Raw genomic sequence first — 7,384 nt, 5'->3', positions numbered from 1 at the left:
TGGAAGCCCAGGACTGCTAAATAACCAGCTCTAGTAATCTGCACCGGGAGCGCAGACACACATTGCATGGTGTGCTGGATTATAAAGAAATGGAAAAGTAAAATCTCCGAGTGGGTCCCCGCGGTCAGCAACCCTGGGACAAAAGAAAAGCGGGTCCTTTTGGAAAGTCTTAAAGAGACAGGGGCCTCAGCTGGAAGGAGGTATCCCACTACACTCAGCCCAGCAGGCTGGTAATCCTGAGTAACTTCAGGCACCACCATCCCCGGGGTGGCAACGCACACCAGAAGCATCTCATGGAGATAAGTAGCCTGCCAGTCGTTCTCCCAGAAGGCATAGCCCAGACACAGCATCCAAGAACCCAGAGAGCAGCTGTGCCCACAGCAGCTACCCAGAATCTCCTCCCATTGCACAGCCTAACAGGCCAGACCCAGAGGCAGCCATCAGTGTGCAGCTGCCCAGCACTGGCAGAGGAAATCAGGGTAATGCACGAATGGGCACCATTCTTGCAGGAGAGCACACCTGGCGTGCCTTCTACTCCCCGCAGTGCTACCCCGAGGGCTGCTCGAGGTATGCAGGTAACGAACACAGGCAGCAGAGAAGGGCAAGGTGACCAGCAAGCAGGAAAGGACTTTGTTCTCCCAGCTGACACATGTGCTACCTGCCTACAGCTACCTCTATCACCATGAAAAGGCAGAATAAATTGGTCCAACACAGAATTACCCAGACAATCCCCGAGAGAGGGCCTGGGGAGATAGATTTAACCAATCTTCTTTCCTGAAAAAGAATTCAAAATAAAGGTCATAACCATGCTGATGGACCTGCAGAAAAATACACAAGAGCTAAAGGATCCAGTTGGGAAGGAGAACACAGAAATAAATAAAACAATCTCTGGAAGGACTTAAGAGCAGACTGGATGAGGAGCAAGAGGCCATTAATGGAATAGAAATCAGAGAACAGGAACACAGAGAAGATGATGCAGAGAGAGAGAAAAAGATCTCCAGGAATGAAAGAATATTAAGAGAACTATGTGACCAATCCAAATGGAAAAATATTTGCAGTATAGGAGTACCAGAAGAAGAAGAGAGAGAAAAAGGGACAGAAAGTGTATTTGAAGAAATAATTGCTGAAAACGTCCCCAAACTGGGGGAGGAAATAAGACGCTCAGACCACATTCTCCCATACTGTGTTTATAATAGCTTATTAAGAGAGTTAAATTAGATGGTTAGATAGTAAAGAAGCTACCCTTGAACCTTTGGTAACAATGAATCTAAAGCCTGCAATGGCAATAAGTACATATCTTTTAATAATGACCCTAAATATAAATGGAATAAATGCACCAATCAAAAGACACAGAGTAATAGACAGGATAAAACAGTGAGACCCATCTATATGCTGCTTACAAGAGACTCACCTCAAACACAAAGACATACACAGACTAAAAGTGAAGGGATAGAAAAAGATATTTCATGCAAACAAGAGGGAGAAAAAAACAGGTGTTGCAGTACTAGTATCAGACAAAATAGACTTCAAAACAAAGAAAGTAACAAGAGATAAAGAAGGATATTACCTAATGATACAAAAGGATATATCCATTATAAATATATATGTACCCAATACAGGAGCACCAACATATGTGAAACAAATACTAACAGAATTAAAGGAAGAAATAGAATGCAATGCATTCATTTTAGGAGACTTCAACACACCACTCACTCCAAAGGATATAGATCCACCAGAAAGAAAATAAGTAAGGACACAGAGGCACTGAACAACACACTAGAACAGATGGACCTAATAGACATCTACAGAACTCTACATCCAAAAGCAGCAGGATACACATTCTTCTCAAGTGCACATGGAACATTTTCCAGAATAGACCACATACTAGGCCACAAAAAAGAGCCTCAGTAAATTCCAAAAGATTGAAATTCTACCGACCAACTTCTCAGACCACAAAGGTATAAAACTAGAAATAAACTGTATAAAGAAAATTAAAAGGCTCACAAACACATGGAGGCTTAACAACATGCTCCTAAATAATCAGTGGATCAATGACCAAATAAAAACAGAGATCAAGCAATATATGGAGACAAATGAAATAACAGCACAAAGCCCCAACTTCTGTGGGATGCAGCGAAGGCAGTTTTAAGAGGAAAGTATATAGCAATCTAGGCCTATTTAAAGAAGGAAGAGCAATACCAAATGAATAGTATAAAGTCACAATTGTTGAAACTGAAAAAAGAAGAACAAATGAGGCTTAAAGTCAGAATAAGGAGGGACATTATAAAATCAGAAAAGAAATAAATAAAGTTGAGAAGCATAAAACAATAGAAAAAAATCAATGAAACTAAGAGCTGCTTCTCTGAGAAAATAAACAAAATAGATAAGCCCCTAGCCAGAATTAAGAGAAAAAGAGAATTGACACACATGAACAGAATCAGAAATGGAAAGGAAAAATCATGACAGACTCCACAGAAATACAAAAAATTATTAGAGAATACTACAAAAAACTATATGCTAACAAGCTAGAAAACTTAGAAGAAATGGACAACTTCCTAGGAAAATATAACAATCCAAGACTGACCAAGGAAGAAACAGAAAATCTAAACAGACCAATCACTAGCAAAGAAACTGAATCAGTAATCAAAAAACTACCCAAAACAAAATCTCAAGAACAAAAGGCCAGATGGATGCACCGCTGAATTTTATCAGACATACGGAGAAGACATAATACCCATTATCCTTAAAGTATTCCAGAAAATAGAAGAGGAGGGAATACTTCCAAACTCATTCTATGAAGCCAGCATCACTCTACTACCAAAAACCAGGCAAAGACCCCACAAAAAAGGAAAATTAGAGACCAACATCCCTGATGAACATACATGCAAAAATACTCAACAAAATATAAGCACACCAAATTCAAAAATACATCAAAAGGATCATACACCATGATCAAGTGGGATTCATACCAGGGATGCAAGGATGATATAACATTTGAAAATCTATCAACATCATCCACCACATCGACAAAAAGAAGCACAAAAAGCACATGATGATTTCCATAGATGCTGAAAAATTATTCAACAAAATTCAACATCCACTCATGATTAAAACTCTCAACAAAATGGATATAGAGGGCAAGTACCTCAACATAATAAAGGCCATGTACAACAAATCCAACAGCCAACATCATACTTAACAGCGAGAAGCTGAAAGCTTTTCCCCTAAGATTGAAAACAAGGCAAGGATGCCCACTCTCCCCACTGTTATTCAACATAGTACTGGAGGTCCTGGCCATGGCAATCAGACAAAAAAAAGAAATACAAGGCATCCAGATTGGTAAAGAAGAAGTAAAACTGTCACTATTTGCAGATGATATGATATTGTACTTAAAAAAAACCCTAAAGACTCCCCTCCAAAATTACTTGAACTAATATCTGAATTCAGCAAAGTTGCAGGATACAATATTAATACACAGAAATCTGTGGCTTTCCTATACACTAACGATGAACTAACAAAAAGAGAAATCAGGGAAAAAAGTTCCATTTACAATTGCATCAAATAGAATAAAATACATAGGAATAAACCTAACCAAGGAAGTGAAAGACCTATACCCTGAAAACTAAAAGACACTCTTAAGAGAAATTAAAGAGGATACTAATCTATGGAAACTCATCCCATGCTCTTGGCTAGGAAGAATTAATATTGTCAAAATGGCCATCTTGCCTAAAGCAATTTACAGATTCAATGCAATGCCTATCAAAATACCAACAGCATTCTTCAAAGAAGTGGAACAAATAGTTTTAAAATTCATATGGAATCACAAAAGACCGCAAATAGCCAAAGCAATAGTGAGAAGGAAGAATAAAGTGGAAGGGATCTCACTATCCAACTTCAAGCTCTACTACAAAGCCACAGTAATCAAGACAATTTGTTACTGGCACAAGAACAGATCCACAGACCAGTGGAACAGAATAGAGAGTCCAGACATTAACCCAAATATATATGGTCAATTAATATATGATAAAGGAGTCATGGACATACAATGGGGAAATGTCAGCCTCTTCAACAGTTGGTGTTGACTAATCTGGACAGCTACATGTAAGAGAATGAAACTGGATCATTGCCTAACACCATACACAAAAGTAAACTCAAAATGGATCAAAGACCTGAACATAAGTCATGAAACCATAAACTCTTAGAAAAAAACATAGGCAAAAATCTTTTGCACATAAACATGAGCGACTTCTCCATGAATATATCTCTCCGGGCAAGGAAAACAAAAGCAAAATTGAACAAGTGGGGCTATATCAAATTGAAAAGCTTCTGTACAGCAAAGGACACCACCAATAGTACAAAAAGGCATCCTACAGTATGGGAGAATATATTCATAAATGACAGATCTGATAAAGGGTTGACATCCAAAGTATATGAAGAGCTCATGCACCTCAACAAACAAAAAGCAAATTATCCAATCAAAAAATGGTCAGAGAAGCTGAACAGCTCTCCGAAGAAGAAATTCAGACGGTCAACAGACACATGAAAAGATGCTCCACATCTCTAGTCATCAGAGAAATGCAAATAAGAACCACAATGAGATTATCACCTCACACCAGGAAGAATCACCACCATCCAAAAGACAAACAACAACAAATGTTGGCAAGGTTGTTGAAAAAGAGGAACCCTCCTACACTGCTGGTGGGAATGTAAATTAGTTCAACCATTGTGGAACGCAGTATGGAGGTTCCTCAAAAAACTCAAAATAGAAATATCATTTGACCATGCAATTCCACTTCTAGGAATTTACCCTAAGAATGCAGCAGCCCATTTTGAAAAAGACATATGCACCCCTATGTTTATCACAGCACTATTCACAATAGCCAAAAAATGGAAGCAACCTAAGTGTTCATCAATAGATGAATGGATAAAGATGAGGTACATATACACAATGGAATACTATTCAGCTATAAGAAAGAAACAAATCCTACCATTTGCAACAACATGGATGGAGCTAGAGGGTATTATGCTCAGTGAAATAAGCCAGGCTGAGAAAGACAAGTACCAAATGATTTCACTCATCTGTGGAGTATAAGAGCAAAGAAAAAACTGAAGGAGAAAAACAGCAGAAGACTCACAGAACCCAAGAATGGACTAACAGTTACCAAAGGGAAAGGGACTGGGGAGGATGGGTGGGAAGGGAGGGATAAGGGAGAGGGGAAAATAAAGGGGGCATTATGATTAGCATGTATAATGTGGGGGGCCCAGGGAGGACTGTACAACACAGAAAAGTCAAGTAGTGATTCTACAACATCTTACTATGGTGATGGACAGTGACTGTAATGGGGTATGTGGGGGAAATTTGGTGATGGGGAGTCTAGTAAACATAATGTTCCTCATGTAATTGTAGATTAATGATACCAAAATAAAAAATAAAAAAAATAAAAACAGTTATAGATTTACTGATGTTTTACCATTATAGTCTAATGAGAAGCAACAAAAACAATTTAGTGTTCTAACAATGTACCCACAGTAGAAATAAAAGGAAATATTTAGATATGATAGACTGCCAACTATTACCAAAGGAGAAGTACACCTTAGAAAAAGATGAAATCAATATAAACCAAGCCAATAATTTTGCAAAGTTTAAGTTTTTTGCATGGCTGATTTTATTAAGTTTCAAAGATTCCCCCCAAATCACCCAAGTACTCTTTCGAATTCCAGTTGTAAACACATTTCTAATACATTTTTATTTCTGCCTAAAGATATGATGGCCAATTACCCAATTATCTAGTTTGTAAAATGTATAGAAACTTGCACTGCTCAGAGCTATTCAAATTTACAGAGGCATCTTATACTTCAGTCAGTACTTTTCATGTAGCTAATGTCTCTGGATCTCAGATTGTTATTTTAAAATACATGGTTTAAAATTGATTTTAGAAATCTCAAGGACTATAATAAATGCCTATGTCATAATTCAAATTTATAATATTAGTAGCTTCCTTCTGATGAACTTCAAGAAAACACTGCATTTTACATTAAAAAGTTTATTACTTAGCCAATAAATTAAAAGCTATCATAACAAATAGATATTTAAATGATTTACAAACTTCCAATTTCTTTTGCATAAAAAACAAAAGCTAGAAAATACATTTAGAATCATTTAGAGAAATATGTAGTACAGCTCTTAATGGAATTAATTTGTCTAAGAATCCACCATTAGGAGGGCCAAAATTAAAACTCAGTCTTTATGGTTTTAATGTTTGTTATCCAACCATTAGGATTCAACATAGTACAATACACTAACTCAAAACTGCTGCCATTAAAAATTCTAACTCCTGAGCACCTAAATATATAAAGCAAATATTAACAGGCATAAAGGGAGAAACTGTCAGTAATAAAATATTAGGAGGCTTTAACACCCCACTTAAATCAATTGATATATCATCCAGATAGAAAACCAATAGGGAAATATTGTCCTTAATGGATACAGATAAAAATTTCAACCCAAAACTGCAGAATACACATTCTTCCAACTGTACATGGGACATTCTCCAGGATAGATCACATGTTAAGTCACAAAATAAGTCTCAATAAATTCAAGAAGATTAAAGTCATATCAAGCATCTTTTCCAACCATAGTGATATGAAACTAAAAATCAATTACAAGAAGTAAACTAGAAAAAACACAAACATGTGGTGACTAAACAACACATTACTTAACAACCAACGGATCAACAAAAGAATCAAACAGGAAATCAAAAAACACCTTGAGACAAATGAAAATGGAAGCAGAAAATTTCAAAACTATGAGACACTACAAAAGCAGTTGTAAGAAATAAATAAACAGTGATAGAGGCCTACCTCAAAAACAAGAGAAATCCCCCAAAAATATCCAACTTTAAACAATAAAAGAACAAGCAAAGCCTAAATATAGAAAGGAAGGACCAAACATTATTTAAACAAGTTAGGACTCATTCTCCTCAAATTATTCCAAAAAACTGAAGAGAAAGGAACATTACCAAACTCATTTTTCTGGAGCCAGCATTATCCTGATACCAAAACCTGCCAAAGACACCAGAAAAAAAGAAAATCACAGGTCAGTATCCCTGATGAACATAGAGGCAACAAAAAAAAAACACAAGAAAATATTACAAACTAAATTCAACAACACCTTAAAAGGATCATACAATATGACCAAGTAGGATTTATCCTGGTGATGTAAGGGAGGGTTTAACATTCATATACCAATCAACATAACAGACTAAATTAACAAGACAATGGATAGAAATCATATGATCATCTCAATAGATGCCAAAAAAACTTCTGACAAAATTAAACATCCATTTATGACAAAACAATAGAGTGGATATAGAAGGAATGTACT

This window comes from Manis pentadactyla, chromosome 17 (genome assembly GCF_030020395.1).
Source record: "Manis pentadactyla isolate mManPen7 chromosome 17, mManPen7.hap1, whole genome shotgun sequence".
Classification (NCBI taxonomy): domain Eukaryota; kingdom Metazoa; phylum Chordata; class Mammalia; order Pholidota; family Manidae; genus Manis; species Manis pentadactyla.
Note: the sequence above shows the minus strand (reverse complement) of the source record.